At 32.1% G+C, this 20,518-nt stretch overlaps 1 pseudogene across 1 annotated transcript; it reads left to right on the forward strand.

Moving 5' to 3' along the window:
• The first annotated feature begins 723 nt into the window (after positions 1-723).
• LOC148611720 (von Willebrand factor D and EGF domain-containing protein-like) lies at positions 724-19,777 on the forward strand (annotated as a pseudogene). The gene is made up of 14 exons (XR_015924601.1): positions 724-1,013; positions 4,924-5,085; positions 5,688-5,753; positions 6,635-6,909; positions 10,831-10,917; positions 11,789-12,178; positions 12,409-12,558; positions 13,201-13,414; positions 13,595-13,806; positions 14,163-14,344; positions 14,518-14,670; positions 15,526-15,715; positions 17,248-17,431; positions 19,415-19,777. The product of XR_015924601.1 is annotated as a von Willebrand factor D and EGF domain-containing protein-like (transcript).
• Positions 19,778-20,518: the final 741 nt, after the last annotated feature.

Genomic DNA, 20,518 nt, shown 5'->3' on the forward strand with positions numbered 1-20,518 from the left:
ATACCTCAGGTAAATAGGTTATTTATGTAATTTATTAATAGTCTTTTTTTCATTTTGAAACAGTCTTAGTTAATAATCAGTATTGTGTAACTTAATTTGTATTACGGCGAATTGCTACATGAGTTTTAATGTGTCACAAACATGTTCAAAAAATTTCTTAGGTTTGGTATTAAAGTTTAAAAAGATAGGTTTCGTAATTAGTGAAAATGGAATATTGCAAAATATAAACTCAAGTTATAATTTTATTTCAACATCAAAACAAACATACCTCGGCAAGTTTGTTATTATATCGAAATTAAATAAAGAGAGTTGATGTTTTGCAAATTTCAACCTTTTATGATTTTTATTATTTATGCTTTTTGGAACATTTTAGCCGTTTGACTTTCGGAATCATACCAGACATTCTACCGATCGTTCATCCATGACGTCATAAGCCTGGATAATTCAGGTTTTATAGAAAACGGCGAAATTTGCATGTCACTAATTTATATCACATCGTCTATTGCGTGATATCACAAACAATCAACTGTCAAAGTAGTATATAAAACGACCAACTCATACCGAAACACCATTATTAGAACTTTTTTCCTATCTTGTCCCATAGGAAGCATGTAGTTAATATATAGCTTTTACTCACGTGAGTTAAATCGCTTGTGTTTTTCATTACTTTCATTTTGTCCTTACATATAATTTAAAGAGCTAAACGGATCATATGAAAAACATATGGTGGAATGTTGTTTTATGTATGCTGATAACATAACAACATTCAGAAAATTCAATTCATTCAACAACTTTGAATCCAGATCTCGAAGAATGCATGAAATATACTAAGACCGACGGTAATGAGATGCGCTCATCAGATTACATAATAGATTTGTCAATGGATACACCAATTAGTGATCACATAATCAAAGAAGGGTTGTACAGACATAGTGGTCGAAATGGTGACATCATGCCAACATCACCACCTGGTGTGAATCACTGTGGAACTTTGTTTCCAATATGGCTGAATGGTAAGAAAATAAAAATACCAAAACAAATCCCAGTCATATATATTGCAAATTTTAATGATGTTCCAATGAGTAACTTCTCATCAGGAGCATCAGAATAAAATATATAGGAGATTTCAATCCAACAAACAGTGCATGCAAGACGTACTCAAAACTATAATTATCCGATTAGGCAGCCTAATCCATCACTGAAATGTTTTACCGTGTACATTTCAGGGTATGAGGTATGAAGCCTCAGTTATAGGTACATGTATTTAAAAATGTGTTATACTACAAATATAAAGTTATTATTTCTAACCAAAACCCTAAAATACAACGAGTATGGATGTAGCGTTTAAAGAGACAACAACCTCGCCGGGTTGAAAAATTTCAGATTAAGCCCTAAAAGTTTACAAATTATATTAATCGCCTCGTTTTTTTATGTGATCTAACATACCTCTAATTCGCTTTAAAATTAATAATAATTTAAACATCTAAATAATCATCAATGATGCAAATGAGAATTAATATTACATTATTGTAAACCGTGAAAATTACCTAGAATGTAGCATGATCTTCTTTGAGAATTATCCCATTATCACTTAAATACTCTTCTGAAGATAAATGTTTCAAAGCTGTTCATTCGTTAACTTTTTTCTGCCAAGACGTAAAGTGAATATATTTGTCTGTGTTATTGATGACTATTTAATAAGCCATAGTTTTGTTTAAACATCATTCTACATTTATTTTAACTTGACCTTATAGTGCTAAGGAAATGTATGAAAAAAATACTTTAGTTCTCGAGTTAATTAGGACTACTTTGTATACGTTATTTCATAATCCAATTGAGTGAAATGTTTGAACTTCATATCTTAGTAAAAAACAGGAAAGTTTTTTGCTATCTCAATTAGACAGATAAGTGATAAGAGACCAAGACGACTGTAAGACATTTTGACAGGTAATTGAAGTGAAGTCGCGCATTGCAAGTTTAATGAAACGCGTGACATGTAAAGACCACTTGTATAGAATTTTTAAAATGCACAAAAGAATGTTTTTCCGACAAAACTAAACTATGACATTACTCAACAAATTGCCTCTTAATTCATAATAATAAAAACAAAACAGACCAAAAGCCTTTCCATTTGGCCTAAAACCTTATATAGTATGCTATTTAAAAATTACATTAAGTTTTTTTCCATTGAAATATTTTATATAGCCATATTACTACTTCAAATATCTTTCCGCTGCACTTTACTCCAATGTCGTCTAAACAAGAATAAATTTTATTGTTTCATAAAAGTGTCCCTTGTTATAAGTCTGATAATAAACCTTGCGGCATCTAAACAAGAAAAAAATCAAATTTTAGGCTTTAGGCACCCCGTTCTTCTAACTTAAATTATTCTAACCAATATAAGAGTAATCAAGGAAACCAAGGTGATAGCGGTAATCGAAAGAATGTAATACAGGGGCAAGGACCAGATATGGAAAACAGACAAACAAATATACATAACAAAGAACATAAAGTAACTAAAACAATACATACAAAGTAATAGAAGCAAATGAGCAACTCGGACTCCACCAAACACATAGACCAAATACATCGGTAGATTAAGCGTCCTTTGTTTTTCTAGAAACACCCGCCGAGTTGCGCATAAAAAGTCAAGTCTGAGGTAGGCAAAAAAGGAAAGGAAAACGATGACTCGTCGAACAAATCAGTTTTAATGGCGAAGTACGACGACCATAAAACTTCTGTAGTGATAACTCCGATCGTGTAGCAACATAACTCTGTTCAAGAAGCCTACTTGTTAGAAATCTAGCGCGATACAAAAAGTCTGTGTATTTTCGGCTAGTTCTGGCATAACGTTGTGATATGAACACACGATACGCAGGTGCTGAAGGGATGTTGCCACAATTCAGAATGAAAAATCATTACGTTTGTCGAAAATTTCGGTCAATAGTTCCTTCCTTATTATCGATTTCTAAGTATAGGTCAAGATAAGAGGCTGAACTCACCTCACAGTGTCTGTATCATCCTTTATCTCGAGGTTTTTGGTAGTAGATTCGATGTTTCAAATCTCCGATCAGCTATACAGTCAGCCTCATTAGAGTGAAAGAATAGGTTAGCAAGTAGAGGAGCACAATTTGTTCCCATTGGAATGCCGGCCATTTGTTGAAAAACGCGTGCATCACATTAGACAAAATTGTTGTCGATTGAAAATTCCAGCTTTATGTAAACATCTTCTTCTGTATGTTAGGAAGATGATTTGGAATTATTCTTTACAAAGTATGAGGAATACCTACCAAGAACTATATACTAATGCATTGTTCAGTTTTGGAAGTTTTGTCGGCTATAGAGCATGGTCAGGCATTACCTTCTGCCGAAAGAGGAATTCCTTCCTGCTAACCTGCCTTAGATTCATTACAAAATATAACACAAAAAATAAACCATTTATGCGTACTTGTCAAAAATGTAAGCATAGCGAATTAAAGATATAGTTAAGACAATTGAAATAGCAGTAAAATTCAATATTTAGTTAAAGCTAAAATTTAAAAAATACAACACAACAAGCAAATTAACTCAGTGATTCCATTACTATTTGTCTACCCCGGACTTGACTTTTTATGCGCATTTCGGCAGGTGTTTCTAGAAAAGCAGAGGATGCTTACTCTACCGGTGCACCTGGTCCATGCCTCCAGTTTTTAGTGGAGTTGCTCATTAGCTCCTGTTACATTGTATGTATGAGTTTAGTTTCTTTAATGTCTGTTTTTTGTTCCTGGATTGCATTCATTTGATTATCACTATAACCTTAGTTCCCTTGATTACTCTTTCTAGCTTTTGTGAGTAACTTAAAAGACACTCTACATTATTATGTATTATAAAGTTTCAATATTCAAACGAATATAGTTCGACTTTCCATTTTCTGCACCTCATCGGATGGATAGTTTAGCTTATAATTAAATTGATAACCATGAGTAATCAAAGGAAAAACTAGCAGTTTTGTTTTCGTCTGTGTGAAAGGTTGATATATATTTGATTTTAATTTTGTATTGTAAACCGAGTGTCAAAAGAAAAACATAATTTCGTACCCTCTGTTCTAAACGTATTTATCTTTGTCTTTTGTAAGTACGATCGTTTTAATGAAGGATATAAAATGTTAAGATCATTTAACTGTTATATAATGAATGCAATAATTACTTTATTTTTCGAAGTTGTAAAAAGTCTGGAATTGCCCCATTGTTTTAAGTTTTGTTGTAAATTAATTTAAAGTAGACATGCCTTTCCTTTTATCATTATTTACTTAACCTTATTGTGACGTTGTTTTTTTCTTTTAGTTGATATGAACCTCAAACTGTTAATATACATGTATATATATCTATTTAAATTTTGAGGTTTTTATCATTTTTTTGTATCGACATTTTTACGTTTAAATCAAAAAGGTTTTTAAGACCATTTGTATATAAGATGTTTTATTTGTTTCTTTTGATGGAAGAAAATATTTTCAAAAATGCTCAGAAATAATCATGTGGCACACTTTTCGACATTTTGCAACTTATATTTTGAACAGCACAATTTATGTTAAATGTAAATATCTTTCAATCTATGTAGGTCTGCAAACAATTCCCGAGAAAGAAGTTACGTTATCTGACTCAAAGAGTATCGTTGAATAAAAATAACAACTCGAAACAGTTTTTATTTCCTTTTCATGATTCAAAAACTAACTGTATTCGATTAAACTAAAATTTGCTAGTTTGAAAATTATCATTAGTTCTAAGCGTAAAAGAAAAATAAAAAGATATTGTCATGAAAAGAGTAGATGAATGAATATTCGAAACTACAAAGTAAAAGTCTTGATAATAAACGAATAACCTTATTCAAAATGTTCATTAAACCATAAACTGCGTAAAAGTTTAACCATTGTTCAAACATTCAAAGGTGAGTTACCTACACGAGAAGACAGAAATGTGACTAGAGAAGCATGTATTCAAACTGATGATAACGTTTGCAATATGACTTTGCCAGTAAAGATAACTTGGTGTGGTGGATTCTACGTGTACTACCTCATTCCTACGCCAGAGAATTCTGCCTACTGTTTTGGTACTGTACATGCCATATGTGTTTATTATATAGTTAGCTATGATTTTATTGAAATCCCCAATACTGGAAAAATTATTTATCATTTATATGGGAGAGGGAAATATGAAACATCTGATTACCATTGTCTTGTTATTTTCAACGATGTTGTGATTTTTTTTTGTTTTTTTGTTTTTTTTTTTCACTTTACGAAACTTCATAAAACTTCACAAGTGTAAAGTTATTACCTTCTTACATCAGAGACAGTTTAAGGAGATCAGGTTTTCGGATTTGTTTGAGCATACTTTTCAAATACTAAAATGATTTCATAAAATTGAAACCACTTTTCATACCATTAATCTCCTTTGACAACAACGCCAGAAGATTTCAATCGTGATCGTATTTTTGTTATTTAATTGCGTATGAAGGTATCCAGTAATTGCTGAATAACTACTGTTTAGAATTTAACGTGATTATATATAAGAAACAAAAACTGACATGAACAAAAAACGCTTTAAAAATTATAAAATTAAACTTTCGGCTTAAAGCAGTAATCTCAATATCACTTCTCTTGTTTATATAGCGAATGTTCAACAACCTGTATCCGTTTTTCATAAATATTTTAGGCAGTGGTAGTGTAGCCTGTCCAAATGGAATGACTCCGGAAACTGGGTACTATCCAGGATGTACCTGTAAGATATTTAATTTAATAATACCTTTTATTTTGTTTTAATACTCATGATGAAACATAATATTATATATTGACAAATTTGACTCATGCATGAATAAAGCAATTCTTAGAAGGAATCAAATTTGATTTAAATCATAATCAGGATAAATATCGATTTGTTTCTACAGTAAAGTTAGAAACCTTACGAGTAATCTTCGTTCAATTGACAGTATTCTACTGAACATATGGATATATTACTAGATTACTAGAGATTCCATTCACAATCTACGTACAATCGTACCGAAAAATAGAAATTCACATTGTTGTATTCACGGAAAAATATATTAGCCATATCTTCTTCTACTTATCAAACACTTTAGGATAACAATAATTACAGGAAGGGTTAACATAAACAAAATATTGCAAAATGATTCAGTTGCATAATAAATTACTTTCAAGTGGTTCACTTTATGACTTATCCTTAAGCTTTAATACACTACTTGTGTTATAAACTAATTAAATGATATACATTTCTCAATAACAGAGTATTTGTGATAGTCGTCATCATGAACTCGTGGATCGTTATGATGTATCCATCAGCATCATGAAAACTGATTTATTCAACGGGTCATGGTTTGCCTTTCCTCGTTTGTCTACCCCGGACTTGACCTTTCTATGTTTCTAAAAAAGCAGAGGACGCTTGCCCTACCGGTGCACCTGGTCCATGCTCCCAGTTTTTAGTGGAGTCCGAGTTGCCCATTTGCTTTTGTTACTTTGTATGTATGATTTTAGTTACTTTATGTTCTTTGTTGTGTGTGTCTGTTTTCCATGTCTGTTTTTTGTCCCTGGTTTATATTCGTTTGATTACCGATATAACCTTGGTTCCCTTGATTACTCTTTTAGCATTGTATGTGAAACTTACAGTCGTTCCTTTTGTACAACCGGAATTGATAGAAGACCAAAACAACAAAATAAAATCTGTCCAATCAACATCCAGTCTGGAAGCAGTGTTCAAGTGTCAGTTTTATATTACCTCCCCTGAGTTATATGTATATGATGTTATATGGTATATCAACGGAGACGAAGTGAAAAGAAGTAGCAAAGTTCTTTATGAGAACATCAACTCCACAGTTCTGAGAAATTCAGATTGGATTAATAGTTACAGGATGAATATGAAGGTACTAACAAAGCTAATTGTAATAAAAAAGTAATATTGATGAAGTGGTAGATATGATACAAATCTGCCAATTTTATGAATTTTGACCAAAATATCTGCTCATACTTTGCATTAACAGTATCAATAAAGAAAGTGTGATAATAAATGAGAAATACTTCAACATTAGGCATCTGAATTTCCAGTAATTTTAAACTATTGATAATTACTCGGGGTGTTTTCATTATTTAAAGTGGCATTAATTAGTCAATCTCACACAATTTAATTGATTTTACAAACAAAAATGTTCGTAACGGTCTTAAACTCTATGGATATTGAAGACATTTTTATGATCTTAAATAAAGGGGATTCAACAAAGATTGAACCTTTCTAATCATTCAACCTGATCGTTATATCTATTCTATAAAACATCTCCCGTTCTTCCCGTTGTTAACTGGTCCATTGAAAGTTGTAAAAGATAGCAACGATAAGAGTGGCATTATAAAATCCTGTGATTGTGACCAGGGAGTTTGAAAGTTGATTGATTGGAAGAAGACTTTTCCTTAGACGCTCCAATGTAGATTTAACTGCTTGTGATATGATTGTTTTAACCTCTCTCTTCTTGTACACTTACAGGTTGCTACCCGTCAAGAGATAGATCATTTTTAGCACTTTTGAAACTTTGCAAGTTGTAAAAAAACAATCTCGTATACTTTGCCTCTGTTTCTAAGGGTAACTGTGGATAAGTTTATATAGATAAAAGATATACGACGCATGTTTCGCCCTTACAGTAGCACAGTACCTGTATTGGATAAACTTCCCATTTTATGGGGTATTGGACAATGGTGCATGGGGAATGGGGTAATGGGGGATGGGGCAATGGGGAATGGGGCATTGGGAATGGGGTATATAAGTAGGGTAATGGGGAAAATGGGCGATGAATAATTCTGATTGGTCAATCAAAAAAAATGTTCTCCCTTTTTTCCGCAAGCAATGTACCTGTCATATATCTATGACAGCAATTTAAAGAGTTTCAAAAAAGCTTGTTTTAGAGTAAATCTTGATGACTACAGGTGTCGCAGTTTATTATTTATTGACATTAAATATTTACCGGAAATACATTCAATTTCTGATCATTATAGGTTGAAAATGTTCGCGCTCATACGATTTTTAAACATGCCATTTTTTGAAATTTTGGATTGAAATAATTTTGTGTTGGGGATGATTTTAATAAAGACAAATTACGCATTTTGAGCAAAAATAACAAGACCATTTTTTGTTTGTTTGTTTGTTTGTATGTTGGGGTTTAACGTCCGAGCAGCAATATTTCAGCTATATTCAGACGATGAAGATGAAGTTAATGACAAAATGAACATGAAATGATGAAATGAAAAAGGGATGGAACACAAGGACAATGGGGTCGACAAAATTTGATTGCCACTGGAAACAGGGAAAGGTGGGTAGGGTCGGGAAATTTAGCCTCCTGTGGCGGAGCCCTATTGTTCCTACTCACTCCGGGAGAATACCACAGTAGGGTTCTTTAACGTGCGAGGAACGTGGCATCTTTCCCAACACGGTGCACCACTATGCAATTTCCCTTTCAATTGGTAAAAATATGTTATTTGTCGCCACCTCGAAACGGATTAGAATACTGCTATTATTGATATTAAAATTGTTCTCATCCTTACGATCTGCAGAAATATTTCATTTTTTGAGAAATTGGACTGACATTAATGTGTCTCTGCCACATACATGATGCTTATTTTCACAATTTTAACGTTTTAACAATAATATAAGACCATAAATGTAATTTCAAGTGTTCAATTTGCAAAACAATATCTCATTTTCAAGACTAGTCGGTATATTTAATGTGTTCGCACGCATACACTATGCAAAAATATGTCATTTGGGAGATATTTGTCTGAAATATGAGAGTCGTAACCACCAACCGGATACTTATCTTGTCATTTTCAATATTTTAAACAATAACTTTGGACTATTATTGAAATTAAAATTGTTCGCAACCTTACAATCTGCAGAAATAGGTATTTTTTTAGGATTTAGACTGAAATTAATGTGTCACAGTCATACATATGATCTGACATTTTTGTTTTAGATTTGAAACAATAATTTCATTTTGTCATTGAAATTGAATTTGTTTGCATCCATACATTTACAGAAATATGTTATTTTGTGGAACTGGGACTGAATAGGACACAATGTATACATTTGGAAAAGTGTTTACCCATTTCAGATTTGAATTAAAAATAAGAATATCTATTTGTAAGAATCATTTTAGAAATTAAATTCAGTCACAATTTTTATATACATCTATAGGTTTAAGAATATTATGCATGATTATTTCTCATGCAGATCGGAGTTGCGATAATAGATGTAAACAATGCAAATATCGCGAGATTTTGGTACTTGTCGAATTCGGCAGCGAGATTCTAATGTCTATATTGATTGCACAAAACTGTTTTGCATCCTTATGCATTGTATGTGTTTGATAAAACATTTACTTTACTTTTTCTTTTCGATATGGGGAATAGCATTGGACAACAGGAAATGTGTCTACGTAATTGAGGATGGATCAATGGGGGATGGGGCGATGTGGTATGGGGCAAATGGGAAGTTTATCCCATAGAGGGACTGTACATGGATACGATTTCACAAAAGCTAGAAATTGATTATGATTAAAGACTGAGTGCTAGTTTTGGGCGCTTTGGAAAAAAAATTCCATGGGCATAGATGATGCTTAATCAGCACCAAAGTGAGGAGCAAGGTAACTTAAAAAAGACACAATAAGTGTAATACTTTTGAAGTAGGTTTCGACTTTCGAAGGCTTTGAAAATTCCATCTATCCGATTGCATTAAATAGCGTCGCTGAAAGAAATGCCCCTCTTTTAAGCAGGTTGGTGGGTGTTTATTGGTGATAAATATTGGTGTTGATCTGTAGGTTCAGAATGAATGCAGGCGTTAATTGTCCTCCCGATGGAAAAAGAAGTATTGTAAATGTCAGGAAAATGACATTCAGTACAATGCGCGAAATCGACTCATTATTGAGACACGCATTGTTAACAACGTAATGAATGGTTTTAAAGATTTTCAACTCTGTAACTAATATACAAAATTAAGAGGGTCATAAATTAGTCCACATATTTGTCAACTATCTTTATATATGTCATTGTTTCTGCTTTCGAGATTATAAGTTGGCAGATTCCTTTAGACTATCTATACTAATACAACTTATACAAATAAATTTTAAAAAAGTTTTATCAGAAACGAACTAAAGTTTAAATATATGGAGTCATGTTAATATGCTGTAACGATAGTCCTATAATTACGTACTTACAACAGTACTCCATTTCTAGTCCAGACAACCTGTCATCAGCACTTAATGTGTCTGTCTCTTCAAATGTTTCTGATTTAAGTATCTAATCTGGATGTATTTTGAATTCAGAGATTATCTTTTCAAATTAAAAAAAACCGTTGCATTAATGGGTTAGCAAATTGCTTTCTAGCAGATTTGGAAAGCTGCATATTCTAAACAATGTTGATAACAACTAAACTAAAAAGCTGTTCTTGTCTACGTCAGCAAAAACGAAAACAATCATGTTTTGTTTCATACAGTCGATGAGAACCACTGATTAAAACCAGTGGCTGACACGAAACGCATGGTGTATTTGGAGTCTTTGAAAATGGAACGTTAAATTCATTTACGCCAGAAAATCACGTAAAGATCAACAGAAAAAGCTGAAACATGTGTATGGTATTGAGATGAATGCATACCATTTCATTTCATCTACTTCAAATATTCACGGATCATGAAACATATAACCGAAGAATAAGGTATCGAAACTTTTAAGTGAAATCAGAATATTTGATTAGCAACATTAGTGAAATAACTGTTGTTAAAACTTTCTGATTTACTACGTTACTCTAGGTTACCTGTGTATTAAGAATAAGAGAAACCGTCGACTCAATACCTGGTCCGAATCAGATAAGTGCAGTTTTTGACGCTGGTGTATTTGTAAGTTGGTATTATTTTTTTATTTAAATCAACAACTTGTATATTACACTTAACAGTTACAGTCACATTGAATTCCAACATTTCATTTTATCACAAAGAAAAGAAAAAAAATCAGAATGGTTTTATATTGATCAAAATTTAATTAAACTGTCACTGAATGAAAGTTTTTTACAACTACTTTATTCAAGGTTTCCTTTACAAGGAGAGTGTGTTTTGTATTCAATATCCGATCATATTAACATGCACGTTGCTTTTAGGCCCTAGAAAATTAAAATCGGCTCACAAACACATATGTGCGGCAATTATATGAGAAAACCATTTTTAACCATTTCAATTTGAGTGGTGAAAAATCGAAAGTAGTGTAGTGAATTATACATTTGCTTTACTGTCTAGAGATTCCTAAGCAATCAAAGGGGTCATAACTGATCAAAAAAAATCAAAGACAAGTATCAGGAATCTTTTGTTACTTAAACAACATAGAATAACACAATTATGTTAATGTGATGTAGCAACCATTTTTTTGCTACCTCAATTAAAAATTTATTTTTCATAATCAATTGACAGTAGACCGATGTACCTCAAAAATCCTAAAATATTAATCCGCGAGTTTTGAGTTTAAAGGGATATCTCAGCCCATGTGGTATACCTGATGTCTGTCAACATACCAGTTTCCTCATAGCATGCCTTGCATACTCTAGTCAACACACCTGAGTGATATTTACATTTACTCGTTTATCAGGAACAACATAGTAATGCAAACAAAGGATGTAACGGTTTAGCTTATTACGTGAACTTAACCTTGGTATTTGTATCATGTAGTTAATGTTCATACTCCATAATGAAATTAACTTTGGTGTGTTATTTATTTCAGCCAGATGCGCAAAAATATACTGTAATAGAAGGCCAGTCTATCAACATTTCCTTCCGTGCAACAGTTCCGGTTGGCTGCATGACGACAAACCCTAATCTGACATCACATTGTTTTCAAAACTTGTTCATTCATCTTCATCAAGACGAAAAAGACAATGTGCAAGCGATATGTGAAAATGACATAACAACTAAAGACATCATCTTCAAAGCACAGTTTTGTGGAATAAAGTTATCAACGACTGACTGGAAAGAAGAAAAAAATGTAGAAGTTTTTGGACTAAGTGACGGATTGTATAACACTAGGGGGCGTTCATCATTTATCTGTGCATCAACTTCCTCTGTTTCCCTTTTGAACGAACATTGGCATAATATTACAATTCCATACATACAGGTATGCTATTCTATGAAACTAGGTGTTTAGCAGTATCTGAATACAGTGGTAGATATTACATAAACTTTTTGCTTTTGTAGTTAATTTATTGTCAATTAATTGTGTTCATTAAAAATAAAAAAAACAGTAGCAAGGCCTGTAATGGAAGGAAAATTTTCTCTAAAACAAAAAATTAAATCATAATTAAGAGTTATTATTATATTTAAAATACATTTAACCTTTTATTAAAGGTGACTGTCATTGATGAGGATGTCAGACTTGCTAACAGAGTATGTCAGTCAATGAATGACCCACATATCTCTACTTACGATGGGAGGTATTATCATTTTATGGAGATTGGTGAATTTATAATGTACAGAAACGACAAAGGCCCATACTGGGTAATATTAAACATATGATTTAAACTACTTATAATCAGTTGTTAGAAATAAGTTTTATTAAACTCTAAAAATTATCGAATGTCTTTTTGTAATTAAAGAACAAACATCATGATTGCACACAAACATATTTTCGCGAGTGAGTTTTTTTTTGGCCAATGTGTCACAAGAAAAACAAGTACATCGAATTAAATAGTGTATAAGAAAAGCGTAAGTCACCAAACAAACAGCAGCAATATTGAATTCATATCCTGAAACGCATTAATATGTATTAACGAAATAAGTGTGTCTACCTAATGGGTAAAGATCAGAAGGATTCAATATACGTAATATGAACACATCAAAGAAGATAAAACATATCTCAAAAGGTCATTTTTGTCAATATCATAATATTCTTCTATGCATATTTATCATTATGTTCTACGTCACTCTCTGTTCTTTCATACACATGTATAATATTTAATGTTCCGACTGGCACAAAAATGAATATAACTACGCGAATAAGGTTGAAAATAAGAATACTTTTACACAATGTATTAAAGATTACGTTTGTATTATTCGTAACAGTAGTCATCTGACGTATTCCCGAACAAAAATATTTGACCATATAGCTGTTATTTTAGGAAGACATGTATAATTTTATAGGTGCACACACTTCTGACAAACTGTGGATTTGGCTGGCAAGGATCATCTTGTCACTGTGGTGTTGCAATCAGAAGTCGACAGTCATTGTTTGTGTTAAGAACATGTCGAATCATTTCACGGACAAGGAAACAGTTACTACCAAAATCCAATAACGAATACTCAAATAAATGGCGTGGGTGACCTGCATATAGTTATCAGCAGAAATAGATATAAAGTACGAAACGTTTTTAAGAGCTTTGTAAAACCATTATGTATGTGTTTTTTTTTTAATTTATGTTGTTCATATCGATAAACCTAATTGTTTTCTTCTTGTTTTTTTTACGTGTCTAATATAAACTTCCATTGAACTACCATTGAGGCATAACATAAAGCAACGGAATTGCTTGTATTTCAGATAAAGCTTCCAATAGGAACAGAAATTACATTATCAATATCAAGATGGTCGGGTTTTATAGGTACGGTTACAATCAAACCGTCTTTATGTGACATTGAAAGAGCAAAAGGACCGTGTGGCTATCCAAGTTGCTCAAAAGATCCTTCTGATGACTATTGGCATCGTTACAGTGGACCAATCAATGATGATCAAGATTTTGCAAAATCTTGGAGGTATTCGCTTACATTTTTCCATGCTGTTGTAGGAGTGGAAATCACCTGATATTTTTTTTCGTCATTAACTTGCTATTCCAATTTGTTGTTACCATTATATATAGCAACCTTTGCGTTTATTCTTAAATGAAGAGTTACTTTTGCTGTATGTATAAGTTGTGAAATGTCATATGAACTACAAAACAACTGTTACGTCTTTTTTCACAGTGAACACCAACCAATGTATATTATTGGTTCTTCTTGGGTAAGAATGTAATCACACGTGAATCAATTAATTATGCATTCTTATCCTACTAACAGATACTGTTAAAATTCAGGGAAATGAAATTGGAAGTTTTTTTGTTTTATTTTGTCAGAGTCAGTTCCTCTTGCGAAAAACTATTTGTTGAAAGACCACAATTTTTCCAAAACATCCGAGCCAACTTCTCAAACCAATGTGTGTCCGTCATCACATCGCCGTCATCGATCTATCGAAGAGAGTTCTGATAATGTTATTGAATTTACTCCTTTACAAATTGATAATGATGTGCAGCCTAATGTAAGTAGTAAAAACGATAGATGTGAACTTTTGGTCTTCAATTAGATAATGTTTTGTATTTCCCACTTTTATAAAGATAAAACATGTATTTTTTGTTTGTAATTAAGATTGTAGAAGAAGATTGAAAAAACTTTTTACTTAGCTCTTTTTTATGGTGCTGCTGTATTTAATAGATCACTCGGACATTTAGAAATGGTTGGACAAAAGATACAGCTTATACCGCATGTAAAGAGCAGTTGGAACAATCTTTGCCTGAAGATACATATAAAGAATATATGGAATTATCAATGAATGATTCTATTGAGTCCTGTATAAAAGATATCGAGGTATTATTGCTTCGCCTAATAACATATGCATTCACACATTCTCTATCATTTGTTCAATTAATTTACCAAAATAAATAATAAAAATATAATTAAGATTGTTATATAAATAAAGTTTAATACCTTAAAGTAAAATATGTCTTACTATTGACAATTGATAAAAAAACAAGTTTTATTTAACTTGAAATGTATATTTAAAGGTTATTAATTAGCACACATGAACATTGGTCAATTTGAGATTATAACACTTCTTTCCGTCGCCGTCTATCGTCATTCACACCATCAGCATTGCTTAAATGTCTTCCACTCAGAAACCAGTTAATTATCTCTTATTTGAGTTTTTGTCTTTTAATTGAAATTAATGAGTTTGCCGTTTTTAGCTTATATCTTGAAACCATAATAGTAAGATGAAAACGCTGCCTAATAAAATGACCCTGAAAATGTCCTAAGAATTTACTATTGGAACGAAGTTATACGACAGTTCAATGTAAGACTTATTGCCTACTCTGTCATTTAGTTTTAGTTTTTCAGACCATATCGTACAAATAAAAAAAAAAACAGATTCAAATTTCGACTGATAAACGTATCCTTTGGATTAGGCCTACATAATGATTTGTGAGTCCAATTCAAGGTGAAGAAGTGACCCTTATGATCAGTCCAACAAAATTGTCTGCAATACATTAGTTTACCGCCCATGACAGGAAAAAAAAGACATTTTTTTATTACAGACATCAAATAATTATAAAATGAAAAATAGAGTTGTAGGTGAGCGATGGAGGTGTTCTAGTGCTTTAAGTCGAATATTGGTACATGATAATCATAATTTAAGTATAAAATTGTTCGCTTTTTACCTTTAAGTTGACAGGAGACACGTCTTTTATGGCTGACACAGTTGAAGCAATGATTGTTAATGTTTTGGTGGAACTGTCCAGGAATGAATCATTGTATGTCAATAATTCTACTAAGGACGGTGGACAAACGGTTCTTGATGCTATCACAAGTAGATTGTGCTTCAACAATTGTAGTTCTAACGGAAAATGCGTTCAAGGTATATGCTTTTCCTTTGTATGCTTGATCAATTGAATCAAAAATGATCAATAAAAAAACAATTCAAATATGTAGTTTTCCTAGGTTGAAATAATCTGATAAATAATTCTTATCTTAAGAGTTGTCAGTTTACTTTTTAATAAATGAAAACATGAACTCTGTTCAATCATAATAGTAAATGGAACAAATGTTCAAAGTTTAAATCAAGTATTTTACATAAAACATGCTTTGAATCGAAAAAAAAAAAAATCAAAGTTACGGGACAAAAAAAAAAACGCTATGTCCTATCAAGAAATATGTCTTGCAACGTTTCGTAAAATCTTTTGTTTTATTTACTTAATTCATTCAACATTAAAGTTCTAATAAAACGAAATTATGTACATGATTTCCATGTGTATCTTAAATTTCACTAGTTCCCATGAAATTATTGAAATTGGCTGCCCTTTGTAATATAAATATGCCTATACCCATTTTTTTCCAAAACAGAACCGTTTATCAGACTAATGCTGTCGCACTATTTTAATATAAAATGCTTAATAAGCAACATTCGATTTCCTTTTTTATTTCTAACTTGACTGTAACTGTTACTTAAATCATTTTTAATTTGGTTTGATTAACACGTTGATCTAAAGCTTAAGTACAACCTAGATTTCGAAGCCATTCTAAATTCAATAATCTACTTTCTGACAGAATATTTTTTACAGTCCAGAAGTCCAGAAGCTGTTAATAGAAGAGTGTACAAATGACAATTTGAATTTGTTATGAATATCACTTTTTTGAGTTTAGAACATTTAAATGAAATGGTGATATAATTTACAACAACATGTATTTTAACTGAATGTCCAAAACAGCTTATGTCACTTTCAAAGGCTTAAATGCCAATTGCGCAAAGAGTTGTGTAGCTCAAACCTTTATTATAATTTAACAAATATTATATATCACCCAAATGATGCATGTATACATAAAGACTGAGGCTCCGCAATTACCATAGGAAGTTCACTTTCTTGGAGGGAACACCGGCTCCAAGAATTCATTGAACTAGGATATAACAGAAATTCCCCTAGCTTGTCGCGAAAAGCGAACATTGATCTACCCCGCATAGTTCCAGTATATTTAGAGGTCTGTTAATTGTTAAAAGTGCTCTTGTCTTGATGTATTGACTCCTTTCATTCCTGTATGCGCTCTTTTAAATACTGAATAAATAATGAATTTGGTTTGAGCTTCTTTATTGCAGTATATTTTGTAATAAAGACTTCTCAACACGGTTTACAAGAAGGCATCAACATATTTAACCATAATATAGAATTCATGAAAAATGTAATTGCATAAAAATAAAGATATCATAATTATCTGCAACGAACAAGTTCACTTCACTTCACAGTGAAATAACAGAAGCGCACTAAACTTTGTGTAAGATTTTTTGAGTATGTTTTAAAAGATCATGGGTTGAATCAAAGGTCTGCAATCGGAAGCAAGTGATAATTGCATCGATATTGTTGTCTTATCGTCCCTTCTTTATTTTGCTTATGGAAGGGTCGTGTTCTTGTGATGCCGGTTACATTGGAGATGACTGTTCAGTTGAGAGTTCTATCCCACCAGAAAATGTAAGCGTTCCTTTGTCGGGTTTATGTCAGCTTGGTGATCGGGCTTGCAGGCGAACAAATATTTTGGGAATTTCCTATCAGAAAACATGTGGTACAGAATTCGACAGTACAAGGTACATACAACATAAGAAAATTGCATCAACGTGTGAAAGTGCAAGTGAATTACCAAACTTACATATTATTCCATAAATAGCTGCTTTTGGTTCTAAAGTTCAAAACAACATCAAATATGCTGCTGATAATTCAACAAGAAAAACTTTATTGTGCTTATGCAATAAAATGATAGTATTTTTTTAGTTGTTGCTTGACAGTCAAAAAGTATAATATAAATTGGCAAGTGCTATTTTCCAAAACGTCTTTAATTAATTGTATTTTCAAATCGAAAATACTGAAAAGATAATCAGCATCTGACTAGTATATTTTCCTGCCTTTATATAGTTTGTCCCTTACAATTCAAAGTTTTTGATAGATGCAACATTAGATAAAATAGTGTTACTGAAATAAACAAGTATTTGGTCTAAGTATCGCCTATCAGATGATAACCACAGCAATATAGAAATGTACATAAAAATAAAACTATAACTATTCTTTCTTAAGTGATTTCGAGAACATATGTTAATAGACTTCAAGTTATGACTTACTTCCTTTTACTTCCTTTTACTCCAATAATTGCTTCGACTTTTACGTATGACATATGCACAATACTATATTTGATTCTCATTTGATACCTGACTACTCTTTCTAAAAAAAAAGTGGTTGGAAATATGTACTAGAGAATCCTCGATGATACAATAAAATTGCAGATAGAATTGTCTGAACGCATATTAAATAAGAATTGTATGTTTTAAAAAGTAGCTGTTCAAAAGGAAAAACAGGAATTAAACACCAATAAACCACAAATGAAAAGTGCTTAAAAGAAGAAAAGAGAACCACATTTTCGGCCTTTATTAGAATATATATATATATCTTTATCTACTTAACATCTTCTTTTTATGGTGAAGAATAAGTTTTTAAGAAGTTTAAGAATAAATTACTTAAGGACAAGTTATAAATGTGCTATATTTATTATATGTATTATGTTAATATTCATACCAAACAAGCAGCTACTCTTAAGAAAACTTATTATTCTAATAAATAAAACGTCTCGTGAAACGCATTATCTAGATGATCACAAAGAAAATGTAGATGTATTCGTTGATTTTTATTTATATTTTCCAACGAACCACCCACTTAAGTACCAAATGCCTTTTTATCCTCTTACGGCAAAATATATGTCGTTAAATCAAGTGAAACGATAATAATTCGTATAGAAACAAGAGCTACGATATATATCTTTACTTATTTTTTTTCTACCGACACACATTGAGTACTAAGATCTTTAAATATTATATACACTCTTATTTTTTGCAAATCTTTTCATGTGGTTCAATACTAAGATGCCAGAATATACACACTGTTCTTTCTTGTTTTCGCCTGTACTTGTATATATGCGGTCTCGGAAAATGTTTGCTAGTTTCGATAATTCAATAAAAATCGAATCATAGCTTTTCCAAGATAGGGTTGACCATTTTAGTCTGCAGTACGTCGCCTAGATGTTTGCGAAAATTATGTAATCAATATAACTCATAATTCTCGGGTCATAAAAATATCGAAACGAAACAAAACGAAACAAAACGAAAATAATCGATAAAAGAAATAAACGAAACGAAATGATTCGATAAAATGAATCGAGTCTTAACAAAAACATAATTAAAGTATGCAAATCGAAAGAGAATGAAGCGAAACTAAATTGAATAAAACTATTTTTAGACGGCTCTTAAATTATAAGAACCATTATGTTTACCAGTGTCGGACTATTCGACCCAAAGACATTTCGGACCATGACAACCAAAAATTCCTTGCGAATGTCGGACATTTCGGCCAATAGACATTTAGTAGAATGTCTTAGGGCATATATCCTTACAAATTTAACATATTTTAGAGTTATAAGTATACTATATCAATCGGAGCTGGCAACAAGTATAAGTTGTTTTTAATTAATGTTTCTTCGGAAGCGTTAAAACGTTTTAACTTCATCATATTATATGTGTATGTAGATTGATGAATCAGATATCAAGTACATCACAGACTGGGTCTCATACAAGGCTGAATACAGGAACATGTTTATGGTAACTGTTGACCTACATGAATCTAGAAGAAAGAGGTCAGCTACAGAACGTTCGGAACCGGAAGGTTATGACATCAGTCTTTCCTACGACGGACAGAATTTTGGACAACATGTCACTATCATTGTGTATAATGAGACATGCTATTTCTGTAATTCGTCATTGTCCTGTGTGTCCTTGGTATGTAATTTCTACATGTAACCCGACCGTATGAAACGCATATTTATTATGATAAAAAAGTGCACAACCTTATACTCTTGTAATTGTATGATTCAAAATGAAAGAACAGCTTGTTAAAGCTACATTAAACGAAGATTCTGTTGTATCAGTGAAAACTGATTTATTCAACGGGTCATAGTTTTTCTTTCCTCGTTTGTCTACCCCGGAATTGACTTTTTATGAGCAACTCGGCGGGTGTGTCTAGTAAAGCAGAGGCCGCTTACCCTACCGGTGCACCTGGTCCATGTTCCCAGTTTTTAGTGGAGTCTGAGTTGCTCATTTGCTTTTGTTACTTTGTATGTATGATTTTAGTTACTTTATGTTCTTTGTTGTGTATATCTGTTTTCCATGTCGGGTCTTTGTCCCTTGATTACATTCTTCTGACTACCGCTATGACCTTGGTTCCCTTGATTACTCCTTCATGATGACGACCATAAAATGTCTGTTGTGATGACTTTAATCTAGTAGCAACATAACCCTGCCCCTGAGGCCTAATTGTAAGAAGTAATGCAGGAAGTTTGCGTAGTTACGTCAATCGCTGGCATGACGTATGAGTTGTGACATGACAACTCCATACGTAGGTGCTCATGATATGTTCCCACAGATGAAAGGATAATTGACAATACGGAATGAAATGTCATCGCGTTTGTCGTATAGTTTTGTCAGTAGTTTTCCATATTCATCGATCTCTAAGTGTAAGTCAAGATATGCTTATAGTATCCTAAACCTCTATATATATAAATTTCCAAAACTGGGGTTGGTTAAAGATAATACGTAATCTATACAGCGGAAACTGAGATTAAAGGATCTGAAAAC

The sequence above is a fragment of the Perna viridis genome, chromosome 7 (assembly GCF_037379345.1).
Source record: "Perna viridis isolate PV_CMFRI_1.1 ecotype Kerala chromosome 7, ASM3737934v1, whole genome shotgun sequence".
Lineage (NCBI taxonomy): Eukaryota > Metazoa > Mollusca > Bivalvia > Mytilida > Mytilidae > Perna > Perna viridis.